This window comes from Arvicanthis niloticus, chromosome 16 (assembly GCF_011762505.2).
Source record: "Arvicanthis niloticus isolate mArvNil1 chromosome 16, mArvNil1.pat.X, whole genome shotgun sequence".
Lineage (NCBI taxonomy): Eukaryota > Metazoa > Chordata > Mammalia > Rodentia > Muridae > Arvicanthis > Arvicanthis niloticus.
In genome coordinates this window covers 34651558-34674530 of record NC_047673.1, presented here as the reverse complement: position 1 = coordinate 34674530, position 22973 = coordinate 34651558, and the positions used below count along the sequence as shown (strand labels likewise).

Sequence of the window (22973 nt, the reverse complement as noted above, 5' to 3'; positions counted from 1 at the left end):
TCAGCAAATGCCTCCCCACTGGATAACCTGTGGCAACAAGGTCTTGTCCATAAACTTTCACCATGAGTCCAAACATTAGAATTCGATTTGTTTCCAACAGCTTCTTTTTAACCACCCCATTCTCATGCATGATTGATGATGTGACCCTCCTCTTTGAATATGAATGTTGGTGAGCATCTGTTGTTTCATAGAAAAAGCATTTTAAATTAGACAGGAAATTCTGTTCATCTTACTGAAGTTGGAGTCCAGTGGTTTAGATATTTCCATTCTCTAAAGCCTCAAACATCTAGAATGGTGGATTTCAACCTGTGGGTCCTGACCCCCTATGATCAAATATCTTGTGTAGTAGATATTTACATTGCAGTGTACAACAACAGCAAAATTATACTTGTGAGGTAGCAATGAAATAATTTATGGTTGGGCATCACCATGACCTAAGGAACTGTGTGAAAGGGTCACAGCATTGGGAATGTTGAGAACCACTGGTCCAGAGCATGGTTGTGGTTCTGACAATTAACTCAACATGTGACAGAACTTAGGACATTCATTAAGTTAGAGAGTATTCATAGTGCCTCAGTCACAAGCAAGGTACATTGTTGGTTGCTCAAAGAAATCCTCACTGTTAGAGTTACTTCATGCCCTTAGTTACAAATATTTATAAGAAAGAATATAATCAACTAAGTTAGGTCATTCTTGGTTTTATCTTGCTCATATCAGTTGTATGCTGGCTTTCTTCAAAACCTGAGTTGAGAAAGTTATAACAATGGCATGTATACATTTTAAAGTATTTTATTTTTTTTATACAATGGGTTAAATCTTACCAAGTGCTATATTTAGTCACTACATCAGCAAACTATGAATAGACCTGTAACATTTCTGGCGTGTGTGTGTTAGCATGAAAATAAACTCTGATTCTTTCAGGCAGAGTAGTTAAATTGAGGTTGTCGTCTCAGAAAATGGATTTCAAATTACAGTTGGCTCTCCTTAACCATGGTTTTCATATCCAAGGGTGGAATCACCAACCCTTGGTCAAAAATGTTTGAAATTTCTAGGGTTTCGCAAAGACAGAGCACAGGTTTTCTGCATGCTGAGAACAGTAATGAATCCCTTGGACTGAGGTGATGTATGGGCACACCCTGCTGGAGCCTCCTGCCATTTGACATTGCCTCCAGCTCTGTACTGTGTAGTAAGACTTTTGATGGCTACGTCTGTTCTGAACACATAAAGACAGATCTTATTAGTATTCCATTTAAAACAAATCTTTAATTCATGACATTATTTTTATTTGTCTATTTTTGTGTGTCTGAATATCTTGCCCTGCATATATGTTTGTGTACTGCATGAATATGTTGCCTGATAAAAGCAGAGGAGGACGTTAGATCTGGAACTGGAGTCACGGACGGTTGGGAACCAACACATGGGTGCAGAGGATCTAAGATGAACTCTCTACAAATCAGTAAGTGCCTGTAAGCAGTGAGCCATATCTCTGGCCTACTGTTAGTATTTCTTTAACAGTATACCAAAACAGAGGCCAATGAGATGACTCAGTGGGTAAAGACGCTTGTCACCAAGTCTCACTTCTGAGTTCAATCTCTAATAACCACATGGGAGAATGAAACTCGTATAAATTGTCCTTTGACCTTCATATTCATGCTGTGGCACACACACACATACACACACACACACACACACACACACACACACACACACGAGTAGTAGGGGAGAAAAGGAGATACAAAGTCTTATACTGTAGTTGTATTTTGCGATACAAGTGTTACAGTAATATAAGTAATGACTTAAAATACAGGAGTAGAAGGTTACACTGGTAGGATAGTGTTAGTCAAAAATATAAGGCTGCTTTACACAAATGAGTTGTGTGTAGAGAGAATTTGGTGTGCAGCATCTTAGGACCAGTCCACCATGAATACCATGGACACTGAGGGACAACCGGTGTGTATGATGAAACATGTGTTCGCAGAGATAGCAGGGCAAACCTAATTCTCACCTCAAATACAATGAGAAGTAAGAAAGGGAATGTAGTAGGAAGATATGCAGAAAGATAAATGCAGGCCCTAGCTTCTATAAAAAGATGCAGTTTGCCTTGCTATCAGTAACAGACTGGAAGCATTGTAATTGGGAAGGGTCATGATCACCTAGCAAGTCCCAAACTGAGGAACCTAAGGCGGATTCTGTGATGTCGGCCTGTTGAGGATCTACCTCACAGCCAATTTTTCTATTAAGTTCCTAATTTTATTTTTCAGCTCTCTGCTGAGCTATCCATTCTTCAGATGTTCAAACACTGTGAGTACATGTGGCTCTCTTTTGCAGACGGTGGTCATCCCCATGTGTTGTGCAGAAGGAACTTTCTGTGGACGCTCCATTCTCACATCCTAGACAGGGACAGTAGGTCATCCCTTTGGGGTTGAAAGAACAGACACCTACAAAATGATAGGAACTGCTGTTGGAAAACTACTCACCCCTCTGTGATTCTTCTCTGATGCTCCATGTTGATTCCAGCTTCAATACATTTAGATTACTCTAGATCTTATTAAGGTCAAAATTAATAAACCTGTGCAATATATAATCTCTCGACTATTCAAAGTTTTATTAAGCTCGGTGGCTTAGAGAGCTCAGGTGGAAACACTTAAAGATTTTTAAAATAGCTTTGGCTTGTATTTCATTATTTTTTGTAATGAAAGTTTTCAAGAACTTTTCCATTTGTGAAAACAAGTCAAATACCACTAATTCTTTTAGTAAAGAGACTATAAAATGTTTTGATCGTAATAGAACTTTTATTTTTCTACTTTTAAATAAAAGCCAATGTAATAAAGATGATCAGACATAGTAATTTTATTTCAATATAATTTGTCTTGATAAATATTTATCTCTATATAAGGTACCTGCTTACCAGATTTGCATGTGTGTGGGTGTATGTATATATGTGTATGAGAGTCAGATATGTATTCACACTGTTGTTAGATGATATATGTTGTTATAACTTCCTGTTACGGACATCTTCAACTAAAATCTTTTAAATGCTGTTTTCTTGTGGGACTCTGTGGTACACATAAATCAGTAATTCTGATAGAAGCTTTAAGGGAAAATCTGTAAGGTGGTAGATTTGAACATAGACAGCCTTTTTTTTTTTTTTTTTTAAAGGAATAGTTCTATTTTAGAAACAATTTTAATTCAAGAGACAGGATGATTCATAAGACACCACAGAGACAGGAGCTGATGAGAGCTCCTTTGGGGCTCTACCTTAAGACAAAAGAAATTCTCCCATTTATGACTCTGGAATTAGTTCCCCAGAGTCTTGGAGCTACATTTCATTGTAATTATGGCTGAAGGTGAACATCCACTGCTCTGGGAAAAGGATGAGTATTGACTTTCTAGATTACTTTTTCTTGCTTTGTGCTGCTGTTAGAAATTTGTGGCCACCTCTCAGGCACTTCACCCCAGTAAAGTGGAAAAATTTAAATTCAGTTCAGGAATGTAATTAGTGATCATAGCAGTGGCTACGAACTGTTGGATCCCAAATCCCTAGGGTACTAGATGGAAGCTCTCTGGAAACACAAGTATTCTTGATGCTACACATCATTAATAGTATTTGGAGTGTATGCACTAAAGGGGGAGGGGTAGAAGGAGTCAAGAGGAAGAAAGGAGATTCCCTTTGATCACAGTGTATTATAGAACTAATGATCTTATTAAAATTTAATTAAGACATTTACATTTGTTTTTTTTAATAAGATGAAAAAGAAACTTCAATGCCCATTGAGATAAGTTTCTCAAAGAAGAAGTCAATGAAAGCACATATGACGATTGCTCTGGACTAATTGGGGAAAGAAAGTGAATTATATGAAAGAATGCACGTCTCAGGATGCTCTCATAATATTAAACCAAATACTCAGATGATCTGTGTCTGTGTAGACTTAGAGGAGGAAAAATTTCTCTGAAAATCTTTATTTTTATTTTTTTATTTCTTCATTTTGTTTGAGTTTATTTATTTTATTGAGTTTGTTTTGTTTATTGAATCGGGTTTTTCTGTGGCCTCAGGTTTGCTGTGTAGCTGAAATACTCCTTGAATTGTACATCTTCTTTCTACCATACCTAGTTATCATGATTTCAGCTTAGGCTTTCAGAGATATGTGTAGTCTTTTGTTACAGTTAATCTTTAGAGAAATCAGCAGAAACCCCCAAAGTAGGCCAGTTCTTAAATAGCTACAGAGCTGATTTGTCTACATTGATTTTGTATTTGTTTTGCTGCATCCTTATGACTTGTCATTTTCCTCGTCTCTTCTCATCTAATGTGTCATTAAATCTTTGTCTTTTCTTTTGGGAAATTCTCTATACGATTTGAATGACTGCTGCATGATCTTTGTTTGTTGCTGCTCCTATCATACTTAATGTGCAAATGTGAAACATAGGAAGATTTATATATTACGGTGCTTGTTTATGTATCAGTATTCTTTATTATTATAGGACTAGAAAAGTTCTTTCAGTGCCAAAGATTTTGCAATTATAGCACTAAGATGACCAAAAAGACTTTTAAAAAAAATTCATCCAGGCCTAACTAAGCATGTTGTTCACTGATACAGTACGCATCTAGTAGATGGAAGATGTTTCTTAGGTTTTATTCCTTGCATTGCAATAAAACAAATGAAAAGGTCATGTGGCATTTTTCTTATTTTCACTTTTCTTATATGATTTGCAAATACTTTAAGAAATAAATACAATATCTTGGACGATACTTGCTGCCACATACTTCTAAGTCTCTAAGGTCTGACATGTTGATCTTATATTATTGTTTTGGATTAAATTCTGTTAAATTCTCATAAGAACCAAGGAATCAACAGCTCTATATTAAAAATATTAAAAGGTATTTTATGGGGCTGGAGAGATGGCTCAGTGTTTAAGAGCTCTGACTGTTCTTCCAGAGGTCCTGAGTTCAATTCCCAGCATGGTGGCTCACAACCATCTGTAATGGGATCCGATGCCCTCTTCTGATGTGTTTGAAGAAAACAACAGTGTACTCTTTTTTTTTTTTTTCTTTAAACAGGGGAGAGCAGGAACACAGTCTCCCACTACCACAAATTATGCAGTCGAGTTTCCCACACTTGGGGAAATTGCAGGGGTCAGCACATCTGGAGTGCAATGGATAAACCTTGCCCTGGGAAAACCACCTTCGTGATCATGGTATCTCCCTGTCAGGTAAGTATAACAGTGTACTCCTATAAATAAAATAAATAAATCTTGAACAAGAGGCATTTTATATAGCTAATTTCACCTTCACAGTACCAGATATATTGAGAGAGTCAGAATTTAACCTATGCTTGTTCAAGTTCAAAAACTGAACTCTTCCAAATAAGACAGCAATGAAATGAAACAGGCAAAGAAGATGACTAAAGAGTTACTACACAACCAAGATAATAGGAAAGACAGGCTCCAGTCAGGGACAGGGCAGGTAGCACTAAGGAGATATAGATGGCAAAAGGCAAGCGCAAGAACATAAGCATCGGTAACCCAGGGTACTTGGCATCATTAGAACCTAGTTCTCCCACACTAGAAAGTCCTGAATTATCCATATCACCAGGAAAGCAAGATTCAGATTTAAAATCACTTCTAATGATGATGATGATAGAGGACTTTAAGAAAAACATAAATAACACTCTCAAAGAATTTGAGGAGAACACAGGTAAACAGGTAGAAGCCCTTAAAGAGGAAACACAAAAATCCCTTAAATAATTATAAGAGAACACAACCAAGCAGGTAAATAAATTGAACAAAACCATCCAGGACATAAAAATGGAAGTAGAAACAATCAAGAAATCACAAAGGGAGACTACGCTGGAGATAGAAAACCTAGGAAAGAAATCAGGAGTCATAGACACAAGCATCACCACTAGAAGATGCTGGACAGGTGTCATACAGACCCTAAGAGAACACAAATGCCAGCCCAGGCTACTATACCCAGCAAAACTCTCAATTACCGTAGATGGAGAAACCAAGATATTCCATGACAAAACCAAATTTACACAATATCTTTCCACAAACCCAGCACTACAAAGGATAATAGCAGGAAAGCTCCAATACAAGGAGGGAAATTATACCCTAGAAAGAGCAAGAAAGTAACCCTCTTCCAACAAATCCAAAAGAAGATAGCCACACAAAGATAACTTCACCTCTAATGACAAAAATAACAGGAGACAACAATCACTGTTTGTTAATATCTCTTAACATCAATGGACTCAGTTCCCCAATTAAAAGACATAGGCTAATGGACTGGTGACATAAATGGGACCCAGAATTTTGCTGCATACAGGAAACCCACCTCAGTGCAAAGACAGACTCTACCTTAGAGTAAAAGGCTGGAAAACAAATTTTCAAGCAAATGGTCCTAAGAAACAAGCTGGAGTAGCCATTCTAAAATCTCCAACCTGAGAACACAAAGGGGGGGACTCATGGCTCCACCTGTATAGGTAGTTGAGGGTGGTCTTGCCAGGCATCAGTGGAAGTGGCCAGCCTTGGTACCTGAAAGTTTGGATTCCCTAGTGTTGGGGAATTGCAAGAGCAGGGAGGTGGCAATGAGAGGATGGTGGGAGCACACCCTCATAGTAATTGGAGCAGGGGAATGGGGTAAGGGGTTAGGCATCAGTGGAAGTGGAGGGCCTAGGTGCCTGAAAGTTTGGATTCCCTGATGTGGGGAAATTAGAGAGCAGGAAGGCAAAAATGGGAGGATGGTGGGAGTACACCCTCATAGAAACTCCCAGAATTATATGGATTAGACATGACAGAGGCAGGCCGCCAGAAGACTAGATTCCAGAATGCAAACAAACAATTATCTTGATACTAAAATTTGTTTTGAGAATTTTTATATTGCAGAATACACAGCCTTGGTGTATCTACTCATCAGGCAAGCTGAGCAGACCTGCTCGAACCTCTGATGTCCTGGAATTCCAGCTGGATGCAGTGAAGACACAGTGTTAGAGGCTTATCAATTTACTCTCCCCCAACCCCTCTTCTAATATGTCAACACCCATAATCAGCTTGAAAAAGTTAATGAAGAGTCGGCACCCCTATTCCCTGGGCTTGGGGACTGAGGTGGTTAATATTGGGCTGTCTTTCTAGGGAAAAGTAGTGGTTTTGTGGGAATAGAGAGGATTAGCTAGGATTTATTGCATAGCCATAACCTACTGGTAGAAATATGTATAATTGTTATTAAGATGAAGTTATAATTTCTTAAATGGTACAAAATTTAATTTGATTTCAAATTTAAGGTTTTCATTGGTATCAGCTTCTTATTAATATAAAAGTGAGATGAATATTGTTACTATCATAGGCATCGCACCTGTATAACACATCTAGGAATATAAGGCTTAGACCCAGTCCTTCTTTAACTTTTTTAACTTATTTGAGATGGTTAGCCTGTGAGTTAAGAGCCTATACCAAATTCATGGCTTTGAGTTTATTGTTAGGGTGTTTTTCATATTTTATTTAGAAATAGCTGAGAGGAGTTAACAGACAACAGTCCAGATTACCTTACATGGATAGTTGGTTTTCAAAACATCAGAAATCCACAGAATTGACGTTACAAACATTTTTGTATTAATGTTCATTTTGATTAGAGACCTGTCTGCTCCTGACAGCTTCCTGTCTTGGATTCTAAGAAGAAATTGAGCATCTTTGGAGTTATTCCAATTGTGGTGAGTCATCTACTAGGCAAGAATTGCCTCTTTCCATCTACAGACAAATCACTGTCCAGAAAAGGACACACTTGCAGAATAGTTGACTGATTATATCTGCCTAGACAGAGTAATCAGCCTTTAATAATCCTGTATCACTAGGTCTGTCAGATGATCCTGGGCCAGAAGGCTGAAGATTGGATGCTCCAAAGTTCTGTAGTATAGGGACTGTCCAGGTGTTCAGCAGTCTCTATAAATTGGCTATGTTTTAGAAGCTATGCTTTATGCTTCCCACAATTTCAGTTAACTCAGTCATTCTGGATTTCTGATGGGGTTGAAAACTTAATAGTCTCATAGCCAATCCTTGTTATTTACTTTGAGAGAAAAGATTTGAAAGGATGGTTTTCAGCTGAAATTCATTCTAAAGCCAAGAAAAAAAAAAGCTAGGTTCAGAACTAAGTCTTTTATTTAGGAGAGATGACAGTGGTTCTGCTTAGTCAACAAAATGGTGGACTGGGTATTAAGTCTATCTTGCACCTTACTGACATAAATTGGTATAGTTATGCTCTAACTGTATTTTGAGAGAAAAGTGTTATTTTAACAGGAAGGGTGATATTTAGGAGGAGCTAAGGTGGGAGGAGTAAGGGGAGGAGGAGTAAGGAGAGGAGGAGGAGAAGGAGAGGAGGAGCTAGGTGATGAGAGAGAAAGAGAGAGGGGGGCCAGACATGGAGGCAGATATTCACATGTCTCTGCCAGTCAAAGATAGGTGATATATCTAGGTTGGGTATTAGGTTACACTTCTGATTGATATTGAGCACTACCAAATTTATAAAGCCATTGGTTAACATTTAAAAAATTGTATAAAAGCAAAAAGGAGAAGGGGGTATGGGATACGTGTTTTCTAGGGAGGGGAAATGGGGAAAGGGGATGGCATCTGAAATGTAAAAAATGGAGAAAGGCTCTATTCCTCATAGCTTCCCATGACAACTTTAGAAACCTTCACTGTATGATCCCATCTCTTAACAGTAGAGAGAGAATCCTGCAGGATCTCAGGGGATCAATCCCAGCATAGCATGAATCACGAGCAGTGTGCACAGGGTTAGTTAAGCATCCTGACCCTGTCTGTCCGCAATACTGTGAAGAAGTCTTTTTGTGTGGACACATAGCTCGGCTCCACCAGGCAAAGAACACAATCTTTAATATGAATCGGGACTGGAGTTTGGCAGTGACACTCATACCCTAGAGAATTGGATTGCATTAGAGGTCAGAAGAAATGTAGTTTAATTACAAAATTATGAAAGGCACCACCAAGGTTTATACATTTATTGTAACATTAGAACTATGCCCTACTAGTTAGTTCTCTGTTGAAATGCCAAGTTTAGTGATGTCTCAGGATTTAATTACAATAGTGATTTTTGTAGCAAATTTTAATAAAAAGGGACCATTTCATAAATTTCCAATGTATGACATCACTTTAAAGCACTATTAATTCACACCTTATTAAATGTGAGGATTATAAAATTAGAGCTAAGTTTTAGCAATAAAGAACTAATTTTGTTAAACTTGTAAATCGTTTCACACTTGATAGGGAAAAGAACTAAATGACCCAGCTCAAACGTAGTTGAAGCCATATCTGAGAACTGTCTGCTTCCAGGTTTGCCAAATGCCTGAGATAGCCATACCCATTCTAGTTGAAATATTTGGCTTGCCTTCAGCGGGACAATGTAGTCCCTTTAAAAATAATCAGATAGAGCAGTGAATTGGGTACAAATGGTCTTCTCTTTTTCATGGAAATATTTTATCCCATATACTTTTTCTCCTTTGACTACAAATGATCTTCCTTTCCTATGGAGTTATTTTATCCCATATACATATTTTTTTCCATTCATTTCACTCATTCATTCATTCATTCATCTGAGAACTTAGTTCTGAGACAGCGGCTATTTGATAGTTCTATTATTGAACTCAGCTCTCAAAAAAGGACTAGAATGGAATTTTTAATTTTAGCCCTGCTCACATTTTCAAGTGAGATTTACTAGTTCATTCACCCATGGCTTCTATCACTGAAGGGTATTTTAGGCTTATCCACCTCTGTCCTGTACATAGGAGAATTACTTGAATAGATCCTGACTCTCAAGTTATCTTCTTACGGGTGAAGACAAACAAATATTCATATAAGTAACATAAAACTCAGAGTGTGGATTTGTCCTATTTGTAAAGAAAGCAAAGGGAAGGGTCTTAGTTTTTACATTTGACTTTTGAAATGAAGAAAATCTATATATGAATCCCTCATTAAGGGTAGGCTTAGCAGAAATTCAAAAGCCAAAATAGTTCAGTCCTATGGAAAAAAAAAAAAAAAAACATCAAGATCCTGAGACTGAAAATTTGGTGTATGACTGGTAGAGTGACAGTGAGTAGGAGGTGGGATGGTTACAAAGGAAAGCAAGGGGGACGCCGGGCAGTGTCCCCTTCTTCATTAGATGTCACTGAAGGGATTGGCATTGTCTTCCTCATAGATCTGACTGATAGTTGTGCTATGTGAGTTATGTGTCCTTGTGGTATATTCATGTATGTGTACATGTGTTTCTGCAGGTGTACCTTCTCTCTGTTTCTGTCTGTCTCTGTCTGTCTCTGTCTGTCTCTGTCTGTCTCTGTCTCTCTGTCTCTCTCTCTGTCTCTCTCTCTCTCTCTCTCTCTCTCTCTCTCTCTCTCTCTCTCTCTCTCTCTCTCTGTGTGTGTGTGTGTGTGTTGGGGCAGGGAAGCCAGAGGTTAGTCTACTTTGTTCCTCTATCCTTCTTCATCTTATTTTTCAGAGACAGGAGATCTCTCAATGAACCTGAACTCATTGGTTAGGCAAAACTAGCAGGCTGGCAAGCTCCAGGGTCTCTCTTCTCTTCCCACATCTCCAGCACTAAGATCACACATACATGTCAACACAGTCTCATTCCTTTAAAAGTGTATGCTAGGGGTCACACTCAGGGTCTTATGTTTATGGGACAAGCTATTTACTAACAGAACTCCATCTGCAGTTTATTTAATTGATGTTTTTAAAATATCATTTTATTTTCAGTGGAAGGAGAGACTGAATAGAGTAAGGTATGTTTGAAACATAACCTAGACAAACAAAAACTTTACACTGAATTTGGCTTTTGAATATATAGGAGAAGATAAAGGCTTACTAGAATTACATGGGAGGATAAAGGAGGCTGCTGAGATTAGGAGGTGAAAAGCTACTCTGATTCTTGTCACCTATCTTAAATAAATGTTGGTGCCATGGGCTGACATGAGGATGACTCACCCCAGAACATGTCTGTAAGACCCAAACAGTGTATTTTCAATGTATTGGCATATCTCAAACTATTTGATATATTTATGTGATAATCTAACATAGTTTTCGAATAGGCAGGTGCATGTAATCCTGGATCTAGCATGAAAGTATGAACTTATGATAAATGACTAACATTGGTCAAATTATAGATGGTACCTACATTCATAGATGTGCATGACTGCTATGGCACATATTTTATATATATATATATGCATTATATACATACATTATACAACATACATATATTATACACACACATACACACATATATACATATATGTATAGGTATACATATAAACTAGTTTCTAGGAAGCTGTAAGAAACTTTAAAATTATAGAACAATAAAAAGAAGGAGGCTAAATGCATAGAATCCATAAGTGGGAAGGGGCAGTGACTGAAAATATTATGTTAAGGTTTTCCCATTGTTGGAAACTGTTGATAGTGTCTGCTTGAATAACTAATAAAATGCTGATATGTAGCACGAGATATGAAGGACAGGGTCTTTAAATTAAAAGCCATTTATAGGATGCTTCCCTAATGTTGGCAGTAGGCTTCCCACTCAAACCACCTGATTATGCATTAAAATGTTCACAAAACCGTTGCCATTTTTTGTTTACCTGGATGTGAAGCAGACAGCTGCCACATTTCACATATTGCTAAAATTCCTGCAGCTTAACATATACGGGTTTGTTGGATTTCAAATGATTTGAAGTTCACGAATACTTTCAGGTTGGTTTGTTTTGTCTTGTTCAAACTCTGGATATCATGTTTTTGCAACTTAACATATTTCTTGAAAGGAAGGACATGTTTAGATTTCCAGCTAGCTGTAAAATTGTCAGAATGACTAGAAGTTAAACAAAGGTAGCATGTCTTAGAAATATTAAAATGCCCTTTACATAGTCTAGGCAAACCTACACCGAGTGTTTTATTTTTCATGAAAACTTGAAAGAAAGATTGCCTTGTTGGGAAATTCATGAACAATGTAGATTTAGATATGGGGCAATTGCTAGTCTTTCTTTTTCAGAAAGCACACATCAAAAGATTTTATTTATTCAAAAGACATTACAAATAATATCTCCTGTGGAGATAAAAATACACACAGATATGATTTTCATGGTTCAAATTTTTTCCTATACCCTTATCATAACAACCTGATTATTCACACCTGCCAAGTTGCAGAACCAGAAAGGCAACCTGCCTTTGACGCAGTACATAATGTTTTCAAACCTTTGGGTGTTTCTATTAATTCAGTCTTTTTTGCACACTTCTGACATGGCTCATTGGGCATTCCTTTTCTCATTTATTAGCTCAGCATTCAAAGCCTTCTGCAGTCTTGCTGCATAATCTCACTTCAAACCTATTTTTATTTTTCTTACTCTTTCTCATACAATCTGTGTGTTATACCCTGGCTAAGTCACTCATATTTTGATTCCTTTTTTATCTTCTTTTATCCTCTTATATAGTAAGCACCATCCAAGGGTCCCAGGGAAACAGGATGAAAGAATGTGAACAAGACAACCTGATATGCCATATTTGGTTGATATACTTGGGAGGCCTGCCCTTCTCTGAAGGGAAATGAAGAAAGAGTGGATACGGAGAGAGGAGGAGAGGTAGGAGGACTGGGAGGAGAGGAGGGATGGGAAACTTCAGTCAGCCTATAATATATGAATTAATATAATATAAATTAATAAATTAATTTTAAAAAGGATGTGTGCAAGAGATGATTTATTAGACTGCCTTGCATGGTCCCAGATGTTGAAAAGCCTCACAATAGCTTTCTATAAACTGCAGAACCAGAAAAGCTTATGGCTGCTTATGCCAAGAAGTCAGCATCCCAGCAAAAGAAAGACATTAATGATACAGACTGTCCAAAGCCCATCACTAGGAAGCACCCTGACGATGGCAGGTGGAAGGCTGAATTCTGGACTGAAGAGTGGCTAATCTCAACCAAGCATCAGGAAGTGAGTTTCTTTCTTATGATGTTTACTCCTGTAAGGCCTCCAGCCCTTTATAGATGCTGATGGCAGTAACACCCACATTTAGCATACATCTTTCCAACTTGATTACTGACATCATTCCCAATCTTCTCTGGAAGCAACCTCACTGGCAATTTTTGGAAGTAACTTACCTAATATTCTAAATATCCCTTAGTCTAGTCAGGGTGACACTCCAAACACCATCATATCATGCAATTGCTGTGTCACCCTGCATGTTGTAGCTGCCTGTTGCATTGCCTAAGAGACAGGCATACAGGAACAGGGTGAAAATCAGCACTTATGTATCTTTTATTCCTTGGTGTCATATTATACACAGATTATAGTGGGTTTTTAATAATATTGACTGGATGGTTTTGTACATAGAATGCTTTTGATAAGAAAGATAAAGAAAGTGATCAGAGAGAATTATGGGATTAAAGGCAGCTAAAGGGTGGATGTATTCAAGCATCTACAGTAGAAGATAGTGCTACTACTTAGCTATTGGAGTCTGTGTATTTTACCCACATACTTTGGGGGTAAAAAATATCCTCATTAATCCCCAGTGTTTTACAAACAGGAGAACTCTTAATTTGTAGAAAACCTACACATTCCTCACTTTTCTTTTTATAAAGATAAAAAATGTGATGAAAGATCTAAGTGGTGCAACTTAAGTGCAAAATAAATCCCCCTAATTTAATTTGGCTCACAGTTCCAGCCCATCATGGTATGTAAGTCATATTACAGAATTCCCAGCCCCAGCAGTGGGAATGAACAGTGTGGGAATGTCACATGGTAGCTGCCAGGAAGTAGAAAGCAGGCTGGAATTACGGGCGAGTATGGTTTCCAAAGACCCACCTTTGTGTGCAGCTTTTGATACTCAGGGTCACCTCCCTAAAAGTTCCATGGCCTTCAATTGGTGCCACAGACTGGGGAGCCAGCATGGACCTATGAGAACTGTTTCAGATTCTAACCATAACAAAGCATAAAGAAAATCTCATTTGATGATTGAGGGAATTAATAAGTCTAGTTAGAATATATAATATCTTGGTCTGAATAGCCACAGGCTCTTCTAGTTCTGTAGTTTACAGAAATAGTAATTGAAATGGTACAAAACACAAAACACAATCTTAATTCAGCAATCTGAGAGCTCAGCTAAACACACACACACACACACACACACACACACACACACACAGAGAGAGAGAGAGAGAGAGAGAGAGAGAGAGAGAGAGAGAGAGAGATTTAGAGTCCTAGATCACTGAGAGAAAAGGGACTACACATAACCAGGAGATGTATTGTGTACTGGATGTGATGTAGTGGTGCTGCCGTTTCATAGCAGAGTCCTTTTCTATGGAAATTGCAGTTGGCAGAAAGTAGCTATTCAGTCACTGTTACAGGTCTCAGTATCTTGTGTAGCTCAAAATTTCTATACAAAGCCCTGCTGTCATACCTCAATTAAAGATGGCTCTGTGCAGGACCTCAGCTCCAAGTTCCTGGAAGAATTACTTGGGTCTTTGTTGCATGCATATTATGTTTGCCCTGTGCTGGATTCTGTTTCTTTCATGAGTCATTCCTGTTACAATTGCCCGTGAAATATGTTTCAGGGTAATTACCTAAACCAGACTATACTCATAATAAGCATTGATGACAGTCCCCCATCATGTGTATTTGCAGTTTTTTTTTTTCTTTCTTTTTTTGGTTATTTTATTTTCCGACTTGATTACTGACATCATCACCAATCTTGTCCAGAAGCAAATGTTATCCCCCTTCCCCATCTACCCTCTGCAAACCTCACATTCCACTCCCCCACCCTTTTCATGTAAGAGGATGCTCTCCCACCTATCCATTCACACCTCCTCACCCCTCTAGCATATTCCTACACTGGGACAACAATCTTCCACAGGACCAAGGGCCTCCCCTCCCATTGATGACAGATAAGGCCATCCTCTGCTACACATTCGGCTAGAGCCATGGGGTCTCTCCATATGTACTCTTTTAATTGGTGGTTTAGTCTCTGGGAGCTCTAGTGGATCTAGTTCCACTTTTTCAAAAAAAAAAAAAAAGTGAGAGATTTTTACAATGTAATATTTTGAGCCTTTCCAGCTTTCAAAAAAGGAGCTTTCCACCTCGTTTTTTGACTATTTTCTACTTTCTAGGTTTGTTGAAGTTTATTTTGAGGCACTAAAATATGTTAAATGTTTCATTTAAAAGTCAGTTTTACTCCCTACTCTTTGGATCAGCTGCTTTACTTGAAAGAGTAAACATTGTATTTGACTTAAGCTGTAGACAAATCAGACCATGTACTTTTGAGCCTGTAAACTTCTATGCCTTAATTTCCCCTCTGTGTGAATGTTTAATAGTGTAACTGCTATGGATTTCTGGTGACATAGCAGAGAAGATGAGACACCCATGGAAATAAAGCCAGGAATTAAAAGTAGCCTATCATGTGTAAACGTAGCTAGCCTTAAAAAAGAAACCCTATTCAAGTAATCAGGAAAGTTTCTACATACATGTCTTTGTCCCCTCTCTGATATTTTTCAATCTGAATGTATTTCCAGAATACTTTGGAAATCGCCCATACTAAGTCTTCTGTTCCCACAGTAAGTAACAGAATACCCTAATGCTGAGGATTTTGCCTAGTACCTTAAAGTTAGTTAGAAATCCAAAGGCTCCACATTTCTTTAGCACCAAAAGGTTTTATTTAATGTTTCATTATTTTCTCAAGTTATATTTGAAATGTAACCTATGCTTGCTCACATTCCTTGTTGGAAGAAAACAGTATCTTTCTACATTGTTGCTATAATCCAGTTTTGGCTTCTTTTTCATTTCTCTTTTGGTTTAAAGATATACCATCAAACTGAATTTATATTGGATGATATCGAATATCATCACTATATACAACATGCAACCCTTTCTTAGTTTGAAATTGAGATGATACCAAACACAGACTGAATTCAGCAATATGACAGCTCAGTCGATGCTCTGTCCCAAATTGATATGTTTCTGTGTGGGAGGAAGGATGTACATTTTAAATAGTGACATTTCCATATCACCATAAAGGCACTCTATATAAAGAAAATAACTAACATTTGGCACATAGAAAAAGAGATATGGAGATGGCTACAGCTAACGTCTCTCTCTCTCTCTCTCTCTCTCTCTCTCTCTCTCTCTCTCTCTCTCATTTCACCATTTCCATGATATTGTTTGACATTTCTGAAGCCAGTTTTACATTTTAATAGAACCCTCCAAATATATTCAGCTAGATAGGCATCACGGAATGCTGGAGAAATCAGATAAATAATAGGGATAAATTCATTCTTTTGCTATAAGGTCAAGGGGGTCCTAAATGTTGAGTAAGTACAGTTAAAGCTGAATATACTGAGCAGCTGGAGAGAAATAATGATCAGCCTCTAGGTCCCTGATTCCAGTATTTATATGTGTAATTTCTGACTCTGAGGATGTTTGGGATATTTTGTAGCATTTGAAAAGTTTAAGTTAAAAGGGCAGGTGTCTCCCATGTGGCCCCTTAGGCAACGTACCCTCAAGGTCTTGGTGTGGCTCTCACATTGAGCACCAGTGAGAACCATTCATATTATTTGTGCCCAATTGAGTGGCACCTGGAGCCACACCCGCCACAGCTATCATACAGCTCTGATGAGGTCTTAAAGCAAAAATAAAGGTTATGTCAACACCAATTCACTTTGACTTCTGCTTATTTTAAGGGAAATATATTTAACGCGTTCAGTATCTTTTTCCATCACAATTATAATTCATTCACAGTTTATGGGCTCAGCATATAAAGATGCTTCTGGGAGATATATGATGCTCTGTCTTCTGATTCTTTTCTCTTATACATTACATCACAACTGCAGTTCCTCCGTCCTTCTCCCTCCACTCTTCCCAGCAGCCTTTCTCCCACATCACCACTCTCTCAGATCCATTGCGTCTTCATTTCTCTTAAAAACAAAAAGTTGATGCACTGTTTTCAAGTGGTTATATAGCCATATAGTAGATTCTTCTTGGACTTTAAATTCCTCCAGGCTCTGTTTCCTTTCCCATATATAAGTAAAGATTTTGCCAGCATTCAACACTTTATTGCAAGAAGTCAAGGATTTCAGGCTACATGACTGTTTCTCTGTGAGAAATACCAGCAAGCCTAGACACAGCCACAGGAGGTAGGAAGGAACTTTTGCTTGCCTTGAAACCTAAAACTCTCACCTAAAAAATTGTTTGCAAAGAGACTTGAGGTAGGCAGTGATTTGTTCCGACTTACTTTCTGACTTAGTGGCCCGAGCAGGCGTTCTCTGTCTTAGTCTACTGCAATAAGAAAATACCACAGACAGTGCTATTTCCAAACAGTTTTGGCTTCTTTTATGTAGGCATCAATCCCATGAACGGACTGATGATCTCCTGACTTCATGTCCTCCAAATGGTCTACCTCCTGACACTATCCAATTGGTGATGAAGTTCCAAGATGTGATTTGGAGGAACACATTCCAGACATAGCAGTAGTCAGAAAGCTGATAAAAATCATGGTCTGGCTCGGAAGAACACATTCTTAGATAATGTGAACATTCATTCCAGATTGGAGAGGTTATTAGAAGCAATCTGTTACCAAAAGTACAGAAAACAAAATGTCCATGTTTGAAAAGATGGTTTTCACTTTTAATAGCAAGAGTATTAAACCAGGAGTGTCAGCTCACTGCTGTATCTGGGCTAGTGCAAAAAAAGTAGGAAGAATTCTTTAGAGCTATCCTGCCCGTCCGTCTCTACCCCACTGGACTATGAGACCAGATAATTATATCCCTTCTCCTTTAAAATTTTCTTCATTTCACAACACTGCATGACCTTTCCTGTCAATGCAACCAAAAGGGATAGCTGGGTAGTAAGAAACCAGAGTTTGTAAGCTTTCCTAAACAAAGGAAAAACTATATTTCAACCACTCACAGTGCTTTCTCGTTAATGCCAAGCTATCCAGCTCAGTTGTCAAAGCAGTGAAGTGAAAATAAAATTAGAGCCAAATGCCTACACCCTTTAGAAATGCCACAGAGAAGAAAAATAAAGACAAGGTTTCTCTTATTATTTTTTTAATGCTTAAATATATGAATTTCGTTATCAGCATTCTGAAAATGGAATCAGTGACCCAGCTGGCCAAATGTGTATGCTCAAGAAATATCTTGAACTTTACCTAAGTCCTATATTATTTTTGTTTGAATTAATTTACTTGCGGATGTATGGCATTGCTTAGGTATAGAAACTCAACTGAAAAATACAGACAAGGGCAGGGCCGGAATCATTTTCCGATTATTCTGACTTTATTAAACAGACAAGGCACCCTTCAAAAGAAGTATGAACTTCTGTTTCTTATTCACTTTGGGATTGCATAGATATAACTGAGGGAAGAATTCAGAATTTCTTTCAGTAACCACAAAGCTACATTTTAAAGTCTTGCAGTGTTTTGATTTTGCTGCTGTTTGGATTTCTTCACCCTCCTTTCTCTTCTGAATAGCTGTGGGTTCCAAAGTAACCTATTACCACATCTTATTCCTAAACTTATGGATGTTAGTCATTCCCTAACTACTGAGAACCTGTAGGGATTTATATCCCCTTTCTGAGCCCTTGCTTTTGCCTGTAAACAGAGAGAGTTGGACATAAAGTTTTCCTACTCTCATATTTAGAGTATTTTTTAGGCCCATCCTATGTTCCTTTATGGGAAGGCAAAAATCTCTTCATGTATGTCAAAATACCATCAGGCTGCTGGTTAGTAAGAGACTGTGTGGTGATTCTAGCTCATACCACCTCTCTTACTACAAGGTTTTTTTTTGTGTGTGCCTGTGGCATTTACATTTAGCATGTAGATTTCTGCTGTATTGGGCCTTGTAAATTAAGAAAAGGTAATTTTCATTATCGTGGATGAATCTAATAGCTTGTATTTTAAATGTTTCCAAAAAGATTCATATATTAAGGGTTTGATTGGCAGTCTATGGCAGTATTCAGAGGCTGTAGAATGTCCAAGAGGTGAGGCTTCCTGGGCTGAAGTTAGATCATCAGTGGGCATGGTTTGGACAGGGTATTTGGATCCTACTCTGTCAATGTCTCTGTCTGTCTTTGTCTCTCTGTGTCTCTGTCTCTGTTTCCCTGTCTCTCTCCTCTCCTCCTCTCTGTCTCTGTCTTTGTCTCTGTCTCTGTCTCTTTTTCTCTCTTTCTCTCTCTCATCTCTCTCCCTGCTGTTCAGTTGTAGTGAGCTGAACAGATTTTATTTTTCCCACTGTATGCTCCTCCTTCATCATCAGTCTTACAATAAACTCAAATCAATGGGGCCATTGACCATGGACTGACTGAGTTTTCTGAAACCACAAACTAAAACAACCGTGTCATCTTTCTCATTTTCTAAGATGTTTTTCACCGTGATAGAAATCTGCCGCAAACAGATTTTTTTTTTTAAATAAAGCTTCAAATTATTAAGTCCATGTAAAAATCTTTCCTTTTGGGGATAGTAGGCAAATATTCAGATTGTATGGTGAGTTTATGGCAAACAACCACACATATACCTGTAAGGAGGTGATTATACCACTGTATTTTATGTATTTACTGAGATTGTACTTCATTAAATATTTTCACATTTATTAGAGCAATATATTTAATTTTCCAAAATTAAATATAATGATTATTAAGTTGTTCCAGTAAAATAACCCTATTATTTGTAAATCATCTCTCTTAGTGAGATGCATTTTGTTTATTAGGAAAACTAAACATTGCTTATGCTAGTTCAAGCAACTTAGGAAGCATTTTTGTTTCCTGGGACTGTTATACCAAATCACAAATCAAAGTAGGTAGTTTAAAAGAACATCAATTCATCACCTCACAGTTCTAGAAGACAGGTGTCTAAAATCACAGGGCCAGCAGGGCCATGCTGCTTCTTGCTATCCTAGACAAGAATTGTAGCCCAGCTGCTTTTAGGCTATGTGGATTCCCACACATCCTTCACAGTCCTTGGCTTGTCAAAGCTTCATTTTGCTCTCTTCCTCAGTCTTCTCTCCTCCTTCTTGTTCTTATTTCTTCACCTTCATTACATCTGCAGAGGTGAAGGCTCCATTTCAAATAAAGTCATATTCTATGGTTCTAGTTGTATGTGTTTTGGGGAGATCACTTTGAACCTCACTGTCCAAGCTATGTATGTAAGTGAATGTAAGTGAAGAAATGACAGTTGAGTCTTAAAAAAAAAAAATTAGAAATAGTGGTTTTGGCTCCCTTGGAAGTAAATTTTCCTTCACTCCCTTTCCTCTTCAAGGTCACATGCATCCTCACTCTGTTTGTATCTGTACAGCATTATCACTAAGGCTAGTTTCTCTTAACCCTGTGCCTCCCATGGCAGGAAAGGATGCTGTAGTTCTTAGGCCTAGAAATCCAGGCATCTTGTAAGTCAAGAGAAAACAGAGCATGACTGACCCCACTCAGTCTTAATCCTAAAATCTCAAGGAAATCAACATTGTGCCACAGTTCAGAAGCTTCTGTCATGAGTCTCTTCAACTATGGCTGCATGATCAGACAGGTGATACTTTAGAAGAGAAGGCCAGACTCAACTTATCAAAATATTTTAAATAAACCCACAATATTCAGAAAGTTAACCAGCGGTTCCTTACTCTTTTCAAAGTTGTTGATTAAGGTGCCCACACACTGCAGTACAAGCTAAACTTGCTGTTTGATTTAAGCTTCCTTAACATCTTTGATCTACACCTTAATTTAACCAGAAACTTTAGTGGTCTGCTATTATAATGACAGCCTGTTTTACTATTGAAAATTTTGCAGTAACTTTTATTGAAAAATCTTTCAAAGGAGAATAAACCTTGTGGCCTACAATTAGGATAACATACTCATCTTTGCTAAAATGCTACATTGGGGTCAGGGAGACTTTCTAAATAGACATTAATAAATGGTCTTTGAGCTCTAAGAAGGATGATAGCATTTTTCTGGAAATAGATCACTACATGGTGAAAGTAGGGAAATCAAGTCAAAAACACCCTTGTGTAGGGGGAAGGAGTATGTAGTCATAGTGATGAGATGGTAGTGGATGTGGAGATGTTAGATGGTATGATGTGGGGGTGTTAAGAAGGCATGACAGGAATCTTGTGTCAATAAAGGATAGCAGAACTGATACACTGGTAAAATGCAAAACAAACAAACGATCAAACAAAAACTGGGAGTGAGGGAGAAAATATGACCATACTTGAAGGAAACAAACATTCTCTTCTCCCCTGATGAATTGACATCATTCCAATGCATGTGAAGCTCTGTTTGAGAGCACAGTGGAAACGCACATGAATAGACATGAAAGTACTAACACCATGGCATGGCTTCTCTTTCAAAGGAGTGACAAAAGAAAATAGGTTTAGGAATCTTAGTGTGAAATTTCGATGCTGGAGAAGACTGAATAGCAGAAGCACTACACATTCACCCCACAAAATAGAACAGGCACACACAAGTAAGAAGCGGATGTAGTCAAATGTTATAGAATGACTGCTGAGGCCATAGGTGGGAACTAAACCAGCCAGAAGAAAAGCACAATTTCAAAAATGCTCACATGCTTATTGAGGTAGGTTTAGAAATAAAAGAGAGAATGTCTCTCTATATACTAAAATAATATATAGTTAATAAATAGTAGTATTGTCAGATGCTATGGTGTTACATATTTCCCAAATCCATATGATAAATCTATAGTCTCCAATATAATGGGATTGAAAAACTGTGATATTTAGTTATTAAGTTATTAAGATTAAGCGAAGCTTCAAGTCAATGTTAATCTTATAAGATCATTGGTGTTAGAAGAGAAAAAAAAGGAGTTGTGTTCTATTGTTTTCATACGCATATGCAAAGGACAGAACACATGACATTATAACAAAGAGCATCATCTTTAAACCAAGGAGAAGAGTCCTACTAATCTTACTATGAGCATTTGTCTGGAACTTCCTACCTCCATATATGTAAGATAAATTGTTTAAACCACTTAGTCTAGTGTTTTTAGGCCTGAGGACATTATCACAAATATGTAATTATTATTATATACATTATATCCATTTTGTAATTTTATACATATGTAATAGTAGTATACATTTTGGTGTTTGTGTGTGTATACTTGTAAATAGAGACCAGACAAAAATCTTGGATGTCATTCTTTTACATGGTTTCTAGAGACTGAACTCCAGGTCTTCCTTCAGTTAGTGAGGCAAACACTTTACCAATGGACCTACCTCCCTAGCACTTACATATTTGTTTGTAGAAGGAAATTATTCTGGCATAATTCAGATGGGTAAAGAAAATTAAAATTTCAGTGTGTATGGTGCTGTGTGTCCTTTGATTCTCAGCAGATGTAATTTGGAGTCAAACTGATGGTATGTTAGGCCAATTAGGGACAAAAGTCTAGGCTAGAGAGACAACATGGAGGCTTGAAGGTGGACATGAAAATATGGCTGTGCAAGTATCTGTTTCCCTCTTAAAGTAACTGTAGTCTGTTGGTCATTTGTGACTGTTTGTAATGCTGAAGATCACATCCAAGGTCTTACACACATTAGCGATCATGCTGTCATTGAGCTACACTGCCAGCCTATGATCCCTGGTTTTGATCAAGACTAAAGACACATCTGCCCTCATGTGAGTGTATGTATTTTGGTCCTGCATCGTGAGTGACTGTAAAACCTTTGTTAAACCTTAAGTAACTGATACATGTAGATTCTTCAAGACACTCTCTGACATCTGTTGTGTCTAACTCAAATCTTTGACAAATAATTTAGGCACTTAGTCTTGTTTTTGAGTGGTTACTTATGTTGAGTGATTTCTGTTTCTGAATTCTAAATCTGCCACATTTACTTTTGTCTATTCTGGGCTTTGTGCTGGTATTGAACATGTTTTCAATGGCTGAGTTAAAACCTGGCCTCATTTTTATTGGTATTAATGTGTGTGTGTGTGTGTGTGTGTGTGTGTGTGTGTTTGTGT

At 37.7% G+C, this 22973-nt stretch overlaps 1 non-coding gene across 1 annotated transcript; it reads right to left on the bottom strand.

The window, feature by feature from the left end:
• Nucleotides 1-5053: 5053 nt before the first annotated feature.
• Nucleotides 5054-5216, bottom strand: LOC117722099 (U1 spliceosomal RNA). Its single transcript, XR_004608498.1, has one exon. It is a non-coding gene; the product is annotated as a U1 spliceosomal RNA (small nuclear RNA).
• Nucleotides 5217-22973: the final 17757 nt, after the last annotated feature.